General features: G+C 40.9%; 1 long non-coding RNA gene and 1 pseudogene across 1 annotated transcript in view; one reads left to right on the plus strand and one right to left on the minus strand.

Moving 5' to 3' along the window:
* The window catches only part of LOC105499574 (uncharacterized), a 109,536-nt gene that overhangs the window by 72,556 nt on the left and 23,170 nt on the right, over nt 1-13,810 (minus strand). The gene's annotated exons all lie outside the window — the stretch shown is intronic.
* Nucleotides 7,512-8,388, plus strand: LOC105499573 (large ribosomal subunit protein eL6 pseudogene; annotated as a pseudogene).

A 13,810-nucleotide genomic window follows, 5' to 3' on the forward strand; every position in this document is an offset into this window, starting at 1 on the left:
CCCTTGAGCTCAGGAGTTTGAGGTTGCAGTGAGCTATGATTGCACCACTGTACTCCAGACTGGATGACAGAGAGAGACCTTGAAAAAAAAAAAAGAAAGAAGGAAGGAAGGAAGGAAGGGAGAGAGAGAGAGAGAGAGAGAAAGAGAGAGAGAGAGAGAAGGAAGGAAGGAAGGAAGGGGAAGGAAGGAAGGAAGGAAAGAAGGAAGGAAGGAAGGAAGGAAGGAAGGAAGGAAGGAAGGAAGGAAGGAAGGAAGGAAGGAAGGAAGGAAGGAAGGAAAGAAGGAAGGAAAGAAAGAAAGAGAAGCAGGAAGGGAGGGAGGGAGGGAGAGGAAGGAAGGAAGAAAGGAAGGAAGGAAGGGAGGGAGGGAGGGAGGAAGGGAGGGAAGGAGTTCCAAGATGGCCAAATAGGAACAGCTCTGGTCTGCAGATCTCAGCATGATTGATGCAGAAGGTGATTTCTGCATTTCCAACTGAGGTATCTGGTTCTTCTCACTAGGACTGGTTGGACAGTGTGTGCAGCCCATGGAGGGCAAGCTGAAGTGGGGCAGGGCGTCACTCACCCAGGAAGCACAAGGGGTCAGGGGATTTCCCTTTCCTAGCCAAGGGAAGCCATGACTGACTACCTGGAAAAATGAGACATTCCCACCCAAATACTGTGCTTTTCACAAGGTCTTAGCAACTGGCAGACAAAGTGATTCTCTCCCGTGTGTGGCTCAGTGGCTCCCAAGCCCACAGAGGCTTGCTGACTGCTAGTGCAGTAGTCTGAGATTGATCTGCAAGAAGGCAGATTGCCTGGGGGAGGGGCGTCCACCGTTGCTGGGGCTTGAGTAGGTAAACAAAGCAGCTGGGAAGTTCAAACTGGGTTGTGGCCACCACAGCTCAACAAGGCCTACTGCCTGTAGACTCCACCTCTGTGGGCAGGGCATAGTTGAACAAAAGGCAGCAGAAACTTGTACAGACTTAAACATCCCTGTCTGACAGCTCTGAAGAGAGCAGTGGTTCTCCCAGCATGGAGTTTGAGCTCTGAGAATGGACAGACAGCCTCCTCAAGTGGGTCCCTGACCACCATGTAGCCTAACTGGGAGACATCTCCCAGTAGGGGCCGACAGACTCCTCGTATAGGCGACTGCACCTCTGGGACAAAGCTTCCAGAGGAAAGATAAGGCAGCAATATTTGCTGTTCTGCAATATTTGCTGTTCTGCAGCCTCCGCTGGTGATACCCAGGCAAACAGGGTCTGGAGTGGAACTCCAGCAAACTCCAACAGACCTACAGCTGAGGGACCTGACTGTTAGAAGGAAAATTAACAAACAGAAAGGAATAGCATCAACATCAACAAAAAAGACATCCACACCAAAACCCCATCTGTAGGTCACCAACATCAAAGACCAAAGGTAGATAAAACCACAAAGATGGAGAGAAACCAGAACAGAAAAGCTGAAAATTCGAAAAATCAGTGCATCTCTTCACCTCCAAAGGGTCACAGCTCTTCAACAGCAATGGAAGAAACCTGGATGGAGGATGGCTTTCACAAGTTGACAAAAGCAGGCTTCAGTAGGTTGGTAATAACAAACTTCTCCAAGCTAAAGGATGATGTTCGAACCCATCACAAGGAAGCTAAAAACCTTGAAAAAGGTTAGAAGAAAGAATAACTAGAATAAACTGTGTAGAGAAGGCCTTAAATGACCTGATGGAGCTGAAAACCACAGCACGAGAACTTCGTGATGCATGCACAAGCTTCAACAGCCAATTCAATGAAGTGGAAGAAAGGGTAACAATGATTGAAGATCAAATTAATGAAATAAAGTGAGAAAACAAAGTTAGAGAAGAAAGAATAAAAAGAAATGAACAAAACCTCCAATAAATATGGGATGATGTGAAAAGACCAAATTTACGTTTGATTGGGGTAACTGAAAGTGATGGGCAGAATGGAACCAAGTTGGAAAACACTCTTCAGGATGTCATCCAGGAAAACTTCCCCAGTCTAGCAAGGAGGCCAACATTCAAATTCAGGAAATACAGAGAATGCCACAAAGATACTCCTCGAGAAGAGCAACCCCAAGACAAATAATTGTCAGATTCACCAAGGTTGAAATTAAGGAAAAAGTGTTAAGGGCAGCCAGAGAGAAAGGTCGAGGTACTCACAAAGGGAAGTTCTTCAGACTAACAGCGGATCTCTCAGCAGAAATCCTACAAACCAGAAGAGATTGGGGGCCAATATTCAACATTCTTAAAGAAAAGAATTTTTCACCCAGAATTTCATATTTAGCCAAACTAAGCTTCATAAGTGAAGGAGAAAAAATCCTTTACAGAGAAGCAAATGCTGAGAGATTTTGTCACCACCAGGTCTGCCTTACAAGAACTCCTGAAAGAAGCACTAAACATGGAAAGAAACAACCGGTACCAGCCACTGCAAAAACAGGCAAAATTGTAAAGACCATCAACACTATTAAGAAACTGCATTGGCCAGGCACAGTGGCTCGTGCCTGTAATCTCAGCACTTTGGGAGGCTGAGGAAGGTGGATCACAACGTCAGGAGATTGAGACAATCCTGGCTAACACGATGAAACCCCATCTCTACTAAAAATACAAAACATTAGCCGAGCGTGGTGACCAGTGCCTGTAGTCCGAGCTACTGGGGAAGCTGAGGCAGGAAAATGGCGTGAACCTGGGAGGCAGAACTTGCAGTGAGCCGAGATCATGCTACTGCACTCTAGGCTGGGCGACAGAGCGAGACTCCATCAAAAAAAAAAAAAGAAAGAAACTGCATCAATTAAAAGGCAAAATAACCAGTGAACATCATAATGACAGGATCAAATTCACATATAACAATATTAACCTTAAATGTAAATGGGCTATGTGTCCCAATTAAAAGACACAGACCTGCAAATTGGATAAAGATTCAAGACCCATCAGTGTGCTGTAATCAGGAGACCTGTCTCACGTGCAAAGACTCAGATAGGCTCAAAAAAAAAGGATGGAGGAAGATCTACCAAGCAAATGGAAAGCAAAAAAAAAAGCAGGGTTTGCAATCCTAGTCTCTGAAAAACTGACTTTAAACTAACAGAGATCAAAAGAGACAAAGAATATCATTGCATAATGGTAAAGGGATCAATTCAACAAGAAGAGCTAACTATCCTAAATATATATGCATCCAATACAGGAGCACCCAGATTCATAAAGCAAGTCCTTAGAGACCTACAAAGAGAATTAGACTCCCACACAATAATAATGGGAGACTTCAACACCCCACTGTTTGTATTAGACAGACCAAGACAGAAGGTTAACAAGGATATCCAGGACCTGAACTCAGCTCTGCAACAAGCAGACATAATAGACATTTACAGAACTCTACACCCCAAATCAACAGAATATACATTCTTCTCAGCACCAAATCACACTTATTGTAAAATTGACCACATAATTGGAAGTAAAGCACTCTTCAGAAGATGTGAAAGAACAGAAATCACAACAAACTTTCTCTCAGACCACAGTGCAATCAAATTAGAACTCAGGATTAAGAAACTCATTCAAAACTGCTCAACTGCATGGAAACTGAACAACTTGCTCCTGAATAAATAATGAAATGATGGCAGAAATAAAGATGTTCTTTGAAACCAATGAGAATGAAGACATAACATACCAGAATCTCTGAGACACATTTAAACCAGAGTGTAGAGGGAAATTTATAGTACTAAGTGCCCACAAGAGAAAGCAGGAAAGATCCAAAATTGACACCCTAACATCACAACTAAAAGAACTAGAGAAGCAAGAGCAAACACAAACAAAAGCTAGCAGAAGGCAAGAAATAACTAAAATCAGAGCAGAACTGAAAGAGAGAGGCAAAAAACCCTTCCAAAAATCAATGAATCCAGGAGATAGTTTTTTGAAAAGATCACCAAAATTGATAGACTGCTAGCAAGACTATTAAAGAAGAAAAGATAGAACAATCAAATAGACGCAATAAAAAATGGTAAAGGAGATATTACCACCGACCCCACAGAAATACAAACTACCATCAGAGAAAAGTATAAACACCTCTATGCAAATAAACTAGAAAATCTAGAAGAAATGGATAAATTCCTGGACACATACACCCTCCCAAGACTAAACCAGGGAAAAGTTCAATCTCTGAATAGACTAACAACAGGCTCTGATGAGGCAATAATTCATAGCCTACCAACCAAAAAAGTCCAGGACCAGATGGATTCACAGCCGAATTCTACCAGAGGTACAAAGAGGGGCTGGTACCATTCCTTCTGAAATTATTCCAATCAATAGAAAAAGAACGAATCCTCCCTAACTCATTTTATGAGGCCAACATCATCCTGATACAAAAGCCTGACAGAGACACAATAAAAGAGAATTTTAGACCAATATCCCTGATGAACATCAATGTGAAAATCCTAAATAAAAAAATGGCAAACTGAATCCAGCAGCACATCAAAAAGCTTATCCACCACAATCAAGTGGGCTTCATCCCTGGGATGCAAGGCTGGTTCAACATATGCAAATCAATAAATGTAATCCATCATATAAACAGAACATATGACAAAAACCACATGATTATCTCAATAGATGCAGAAAAGGCCTTTGACAAAATTCAACAGCCCTTCATGCTAAAAACTCTCAATAAATTCGGTATTGATGCAACATATCTCAAAATAATAACAGCTATTTATGGTACATCAGCCAATATTATACTGAATGGGCAAAAACTGGAAGTATTCCCTTTGAAAACCAGCACAAGACACGGATGCCCTCTCGCACCACTCCTATTCAACATATTGTTTGGAAAAGGGCTAATATCCAGAACCTACAAAGAACTCAAACAAATTTAGAAGAAATAAACAAACAACCCCATCAAAAAGTGGGCAAAGGATATGAACAGACACTTCTCAAAAGAAGACATCTATGCAGCCAACAGACACATTAAAAAATGCTCATCATCACTCGTCATCAGAGAAATGCAAATCAAAACCACAATGAGATACCATCTCATGCCAGTTAGAATGGCAATCATTAAAAAATCAGGAAACAACAGATGCTAGAGAGGATGTAGAGACACAGGAATGCTTTTACACTGTTGGTGGGAGTGTAAACTAGTTTGACCATTGTGCAAGACAGTGTGGCGATTCCTCAAGGATCTAGAACTAGAAATACCATTTGACCCAGTAATCCCATTACTGGGTATATACCCAAAGAATTATAAATCATGCTACAATAAAGACACATGTACACGTATGCTTATTGTGGTACTATTCACAATAGCAAAGACTTGTAACCATCCCAACTGTCCATCAGTGACAGACTGGATTAAGAAAATGTGGCACATATACACCACGGAATACTATGTGGCCATAAAAAAGGGTGAGTTCATATTTTTTGCAAGGACGTGGATGAAGCTGAAAACTATCATCCTGAGCAAACTAGAAAACCAAACACCGTATGTTCTCACTCATAGGTAGGAATTGAACAATGAGATCACTTGGACACAGGGTGGGGAACATCACACATCAGGGCCTGTTGGGGAGTGGGGGGCTAGGGGAAGGATAGCATTAGGAGAAATACCCAATGTAAATGATCAGTTGATGGGGGCAGCAAATCAACATGGCACATGTATACCTATGTATCAAACCTGCACATTATGCACATGTACCCTAGAACTTAAAGTAAAAGAGAAAGAAAGAAAGAAAGAAAGAAAGAAAGAAAGAAAGAAAGAAAGAAAGAAAGAAAGAAAGAAAGAAAGAAAGAAAGAAAGAAAGAAAGAGAGACAGAGAAAGAGAGAAAGAAAGAGAGAGAGAAAGAGAGAGAAACAAAGAAGGAAGGAAGGAAGGAAGGAAGGAAGGAAGGAAGGAAGGAAGGAAGGAAGGAAGGAAGGAAGGAAGGAAGGAAGGAAAGAAAATAGATATACATTCATTACTCAGATTAGTAAACCTTGGCTCCTAATATGACAACATTCCCTGAGTTTACCTAATGTTTGCACCTAGTTAAAATAGGAACCTGCTGAAAAAGATCATTAAGAAGGAATCAGTGGTCGGAGCTGGAGGCAGAAAGAGTGTGATGGGCTAAATTGCGTCCCCCCTATCCCCGCCAAAATGTATATGTTAAAACCCTAACTCCCAAGACCTCAGAGTGTAACCATATTTGGAGATGAGGTCTTTAAAAAGTGATTCTGTTAAAATGATCTTTAGTGTAGGGCCCTAATCCAACAGGACTGGTGTCCTTGTAAGAGAAAAAGATACCAGGGGTGTGTGTGCACAGAGGCCATGTGAGGACAAAGCAGCAAGAATGTGGCCATGCACAAGCTGAGGAAAGAAGCCTCAGAAGAAACCAACCCTGCTGATACCTAGATCTTAGACTTCCAGGCTCCAGAAGTGTGAGAAAATAAATTGCCATTGTTTAAGCCACCCATTCTGTGGTAATTTGCTGTGGCAGCCCTAGCAGTGAAATACAGGAGAAAAAAGAAACCCTGAAGCAAGAGGATCTTTTTTCATGCATAAAACTTATTCCACAAATATGCTAACATTTTCCAGGAGAGCTTCCATTGCACATCATTTTTATTATGCTAATAAAATTATTTAATTCACAGCTAAAAGTGCCATTTTCATACTTTCATATGAATAACTTTTTATAAATCAGGGGTGGAGGAAGCCCTTGTTGGGCTGCTGTATGAATTTTAATTCATTCTCTGGTCTTCTTTCCTGTAGCTGACAGGAAGACTTGCACATGAAGTTTGGGGCAGCCACACTTGGGATCAGCCCTTATCTGGCAGGCCTGAGGAACTAGGCAATGATAGGCAGAATAACAGCCCCCACCCCCACCCACCACCAGAGATTTCTACATCCTACTGCTTGGAACCTGTGAATATGGTCCACAGGACCTTGCAGATGTGACTGAATTAAGGATCTTGTGGCGGAGAGATTGTCCTGGATTTTCCAGGGAGGCCCAATGTAATCACAAAGGTACTTGTGAGAGTAAAACAGGGGAATCAGAGTGAGTAGTAGGAAATGTAATGATGGAAGCAAGAAGTAGGAATGGTGCGAAGAAGGCACCACGAGCCACAGAACGCTAGCAGCTTCCACAGACTGAGAAAGGCAAGGAAACAAATTCTTTCCTGAAGCCTCCGGAAAGGACAGAGCCCCACTGAAACCTTCATTTTAGACTTCTGACCTGTGTTGTTTTAAGTCTAAATTTGTGGCAGTTTGTTACAGCAGCCATAAGAAATGAGCGCACTGAATATTCTGGTTTCCAGGCAGTAGGCTGTGATGGGCTTCTCAATTTAATGCAGATTTAGGGTTTGATGCATTGTTTTTGTTTTTGTTTTTGTTTCTGTTTTTGTTTTTGAGACAAGATCTCACTCTGCCATCCTGGTGGTGGATAATACAATAATGCAATACCACATGTTGTACTATTATTCTTTACATTGTACAGAAATGCTTCATATACTCTAGTATAAAAAGTATGTTTTACAATAACGTTTTAAAAATAAAAAAATTGTTGCTCTTTCCCATCTTGCAAGATGGCGGGTGAAAAAGTTGAGAAGCCAAATACTAAAGAGAAGAAACCCGAAGCCAAGAAGGCTGATGCTGGTGGCAAGGTGGAAAAGGGTAACCTCAAGGCTAAGAAGCCCAAGAAGGGGAAGCCCCATTGCAGCCACAACCCTGTGCTTGTCAGAGGAATTGGCAGGTATTCCCGATCTGCCATGTATTCCAGAAAGGCCATGTACAAGAGGAAGCACTCAGTCGCTAAATGCGAGGTTGAAAAGAAAAAGAAGGAGAAGGTTCTTGCAACTCTTACAAAACCAGTTGGTGGTGACAAGAACGGCAGTACCCGGGTGGTTAAACTTCGCAAAATGCCTAGATATTATCCTACTGAAGATGTGCCTCGAAGGTGTTGAGCCACAGCAAAAAAACCCTTCAGTCAGCATGTGAGAAAACTGCGAGCCAGCATTACCCCAGGACCATTCTGATCATCCTCACTGGATGCCACAGGGGCAAGAGGGTGGTTTTCCTGAAGCAGCTGGCTAGTGGCTTGTTACTTGTGACTGGACCTCTGGTCCTCAATCGAGTTCCTCTACGAAGAACACACCAGAAATTTGTCATTGCCACCTCAACCAAAATAGATATCAGCAATGTCAAAATCCCAAAACATCTTACTGATGCTTACTTCAAGAAGCAGCAGCTGCGGAAGCCCAGACACCAGGAAGGTGAGATCTTCGACACAGAAAAAGAGAAATACGAGATTACAGAGCAGCGCAAGATTGATCAAAAAGCTGTGGACTCACAAATTCTACCAAAAATCAAAGCTGTTCCTCAGCTCCAGGGCTACCTGCGATCTGTGTGTGTCCTGACGAATGGAATTTATCCTCACAAATTGGTGTTCTAAATGTCTTAAGAACCTCATTAAATAGCTAAGTACAAAAAAAAAAACCATAAAAAATAAAAAATAAAAAAACTGTTAAGAATTTTAAGACAAAGAAATCTGTGAATTGGCTCAAGTCCCAGGTCTATGAAAGAAGCAAGAACAAAACTCAGTCTTCTGATGCATGTAGATTACAATTGTTATGGACAATTCTTCCCTAAATATGCCTAGATCAATATTAACCCATCAAATGAGGATTCCTAAGATTTGCAGAATACTCAGTGCACATAACCTTAATTCTGAAGATGCAAGGGCTTTGTATAACGGACCTGAAAATCACTCTTGTTTTTTAGGGTTAATGTATCTTAAAAATGATAATACATATAAAGTGCTAAAAGTGGTTCCTAGTACAAAATAAAGATTCAATAATTATTAATTGTTATTATTGACCTAGAGCTAAAGAATCATTTCAGAAAGTTTAAATTTCAGGGTGTTTAACGGAGTCGATGTTTTACACCTTTTAACACTTTTATGTTGAGAACTGGATAGGGACTATGGTTTTTCTGAAATAGGAAATTAATAAAAAGAGAAATCTAAATTCACAGCTATTGGAAGATTTGGCTGTGGTTATGAAGAATTCAAATGGTAGAATCTGGAAATCATTAGGTTTCAAGTGTTCAACTGTCAGAGGCTCTGGTGTATTTAACCTTCCACGTGCCTCCAGTCTCTTTTTGCACTTGAATATTCAGGGATTCTATTGCCCTCAAGTTCCTTCCCAAACTGAGATGTCTCTTGGGACCTTTTCACATTAGGGGTCTTTATCCTTTCACTCAACTACCCTGAGCCAGGGGTCTGCATAGTCTTGTTGATATTAACTTGGACAAGACAGAGTTGGACAGGAAAATCTGTTCCCCAACCGGGGCCTCCAGCACCTACCCCCTTACTTCTTAACCATAAAAATCCTAGAGGAAAACCTAGGTAATACCATTCAGGACATAAGCATGGGCAAAGACTTCATGTCTAAAACACCAAAAGCAACGGCAGCAAAAGCCAAAATTGACAAATGGGATCTCATTAAACTAAAGAGCTTCTGCACAGCAAAAGAAACTACCATCAGAGTGAACAGGCAACCTACAGAATGGGAGAAAATTTTTGCAATCTACTCATCTGACAAAGGGCTAATATCCAGAACCTACAAAGAACTCCAACAAATTTACAAGAAAAAAACAAACAACCCCATCAAAAAGTGGGCAAAGGATATGAACAGACATTTCTCAAAAGAAGACATTCATACAGCCAACAGACACATGAAAAAATGCTCATCATCACTCGCCATCAGAGAAATGCAAATCAAAACCACAATGAGATACCATCTCACACCAGTTAGAATGGCAATCATTAAAAAGTCAGGAAACAACAGGTGCTGGAGAGGATGTGGAGAAATAGGAACACTTTTACACTGTTGGTGGGATTGTAAACTAGTTCAACCATTATGGAAAACAGTATGGCGATTCCTCAAGGATCTAGAACTAGATGTACCATATGACCCAGCCATCCCATTACTGGGTATATACCCAAAGGATTATAAATTATGCTGCTCTAAAGACACATGCACACGTATGTTTATTGCAGCACTATTCACAATAGCAAAGACTTGGAATCAACCCAAATGTCCATCAGTGACAGATTGGATTAAGAAAATGTGGCACATATACACCATGGAATACTATGCAGCCATCAAAAAGGATGAGTTTGTGTCCTTTGTAGGGACATGGATGCAGCTGGAAACCATCATTCTTAGCAAACTATCACAAGAACAGAAAACCAAACACCGCATGTTCTCACTCATAGGTGGGAACTGAACAATGAGATCACTTGGACTCAGGAAGGGGAACATCACACACAGGGGCCTATCATGGGGAGGGGGGAGGGGGGAGGGATTGCATTGGGAGTTATACCTGATGTAAATGACGAGTTGATGGGTGCAGCACACCAACATGGCACAAGTATACATATGTAACAAACCTGCACGTTATGCACATGTACCCTACAACTTAAAGTATAATAATAATAAATAAATTAAAAAAAAAAAAAAACTCCATCCTTATTTGGTTTCTCAGATGCCAAGAGAGCAAGCTAACCTGGGGTAAGAACAAAGACTCTGAAGTACAACAAATCTGGGTCCAAGTCCTGAATCTGCCATAGGCTAACAGCATGACCTTTGCTGAGTTACTTACTCTCTCTAAACTTCTATTTCCGTATCCATACAAAGAGCCTAATATCAATTTCATAACAATTCATGACAATTTCATTGTCATGAGCATCAAATCATATAATGCACGAGAAAGTATTTAGCACTAACAGGCACATACTAAACACTCAATAAAATGTTAACTATTTCTATACTCTCTTAGTTTCTATCCAGACCCTGCAACACCTCTGTTAGTTTCACTGCCTGGTTCCCCCTTCTCTACCTGCACCCTTAATGTTAGAGTTCCTTTTCTACCCCCACTTTGCACATCTGCCCAAGGGGACCTCACCCAGTCTCAGGACTTTCACTGCCACCTACTATGCACAAAACTCTGGGTGACAGCACCCAGAGCTATCTGTCGAACCCTGATCTTTTATCCAAGCTCTAGATTTGCATTTGCAATTATCTATTTATTGTGTCACCTTAGATACCCTATAGTTGCCCAAACAGAACCCACCATCATCCTTCTCTAACCCATTTCATTTCCTGTCTTCTCAAGCACACTTAATGGGGTCTCCCAGGGTAGAAATTGTGAAGACATTTACAACCCCTCATGCCCACTCACCAAGCCCTGGGATTAAAAAATGTCTCCTGACTCCAATGCTGTCCCAATTCCTCCACCCTGCCACTGCCTTGGTTCTGGTCTTCCTTATCACACACTAGATGAAGGAAATAGCCTTCTATTTGTGACCTGTCAGCCCTCACACAGTAACTCGCCCATATCCATTCATCCTCTAGTCCCCCACCCAAATCATCTTCTTCAATACATGCCAAGGACTACAAAGATACTCTGAATGTGGGGAAAAGGGAACATCTTAACAAATATTTCACAGTGAAATATAGGGGGCATAAACATTAAGTTGAAGAAACAATCAAAAAAGACACCCGGTGATATTATTATTATTTAACATGGTTCTAGTTTTTATTTTTTTTACCATATTATTCAACTACCACCCTGATAGAAATAGTTGCTCTGACTTCTGGGGCCCCACTATGTCTTCATTACACATTTGCTTTAGCCTTTAACATATGCGGTAATTCATCTGCCTTTCTCTGTTTAGCCTACATCATTTGCATCTTTTTACACCCAGAATCTGGTATCATGCCTAACACATAGTCAAAGCTTGCTAACCAGTAGAAAACAGTCTAATGATTGACTTTTCACGCTTCCCATTAGAAACTAAGAAAACTGACATTTTTCTTGAAATTGCAAAATGGTAGCATAAGTTTTGTTTTGAGATGAGGTTTTGCTCTTGTTGCCCAGGCTGGAGTGCAATGGCATGATCTCGGCTCACTGCAACCTCCACCTCTTGGGTTCAAGCGATTTTCCTGTCTCAGCCTCTGGAGTAGCTGGGATTACAGGCATGTGCCACTACGCCTGACTAATTTTGTATTTTTAGTAGAGACAGGGTTTCTCCATGTTGGTCAGGCTGGTCTCAAACTCCCAACCTCAGGTGATCCGCCAGCCTCAGCCTCCCAAAGTGCTGGAATTACGGGTGTGAGCTACCATACCCAACCAGTTTTTTGTTTTGTTTTGTTTTTTTTAATCAAAGTATTTTCCCTTCTTGAGAATTCAGGGTTTTTTATATTGTCTTTATTTTGATCTCTTTTTCCCCTTCTAACATTAAGTCTAGGCCCCAGGAATAGAAGGCAGATTCCAGCTATAACTTTGAGTTTCAACTAGACTTTTTATTAAAGTAATAGGAAGAAAGTCTCGAAGGAACCAGAGCTTGGAGGATTGACCGTGGAGTTATCACAGAAGGAGATACTTGAGGGAAGTTCCTGCCTCACTAGAAGGGGAAACCCTTTCCAGTGCTAAGAGGGAATCTGTTTTTCTCCTTTGCACACTCTAAACTTCTGCATTATCAGTGATCATGGAACATAGAAGCTTATGATATCAGGCTTCATCCTAACTAAATTCATAAAAGAGCAGTGTAGAAAGCACAATGTCACTTGTTTTATAACTGATACACCCATTTAACAAGGAAATGAGACACAAGATTAAGAATGCCACCTCTGGAGTCAACAGCAAGTGTGACTGGGGCCACATGACTCGGTCAGATTTTTTATTTAGTCCTTTAGCGCAAACCTAAGAATGTTCCCTCAAACCTATAGAGTCTTGATCCTCTGTTCTCTTTGTACATGTAAGATCCTTAGATTAGCACATGGAACATAGGAAGAGATCTAGAAATATCAGCCATACAAGCTGAGAGCCGAATCACATATGAACTCCCATTCACGACTGCCACAAAAAGAATAAAATACCTAGGAATACTGCTAACAAGGGAAGCGAAGGACCTCTTCAAGGAGAACTACAAACCATGGCTCAGAGAAATCAGAGATGACACAAACAAATAGAAAAACATTCCATGTTCATGGATAGGAAGAATCAATATGGTGAAAATGACCATACTGCCCAAAGCAATTTTTAGATTCAATGCTACTCCCATAAATTACCACTGACATTCTTCACAGAATATGAGAAAACCATTTTGAAATTTATATGGAACCAAAATAGAGCCTGAATAGCCAAGGCAATCCTAAGCAAAAAGACAAAGCTGGAGGCATCATGCTACCTGACTTCATACTATACTATAGGGCTACAGTAACCAAAACAGCATGGTATTGGTACAAAAACAGACACATACACCAATGGAACATAATAGAGAACCCAGAAATAAGACGACACACCTACAACCATCTGATCTTCAACAAACCTGACAAAAACAAGCAATGGGAAAAGGATTCCCTATTAAATAAATGGTGCTGGAAGAACTGGCTAGCCATATGCAGAAAATTGAAACTGTACCCCTTCCTTACACTATATGCAAAAATCAACTCAAGATGGATTGAAGATTTAAATGTAAAACCCAAAACTATAAAAACCCTATAAGAAAACCTAGGCAACACCATTTAGGACATAGGCACAGGCAAAGATTTCATGATGAAGACACCAAAAGCAACTGCAACAAAACAAAAATTGACAAATGGAATCTAATTAAACTAAAGAGCTTCTGCACAGCAAAAGAAACTATCAACAGAGTGAACAGACAACCCACAGAATGGGAAAAAAATGTTGCAATCTATGCATCTGACAAAGATCTAATATCCAGCATCTATAAGGGACTTAAACAAATTTACAAGAAAAAAACAAACAACCCCATTAAAAAGTGGGCAAAGCACATGAACAGACAC

Source organism: Macaca nemestrina, chromosome 3 (assembly GCF_043159975.1).
Source record: "Macaca nemestrina isolate mMacNem1 chromosome 3, mMacNem.hap1, whole genome shotgun sequence".
NCBI lineage: Eukaryota > Metazoa > Chordata > Mammalia > Primates > Cercopithecidae > Macaca > Macaca nemestrina.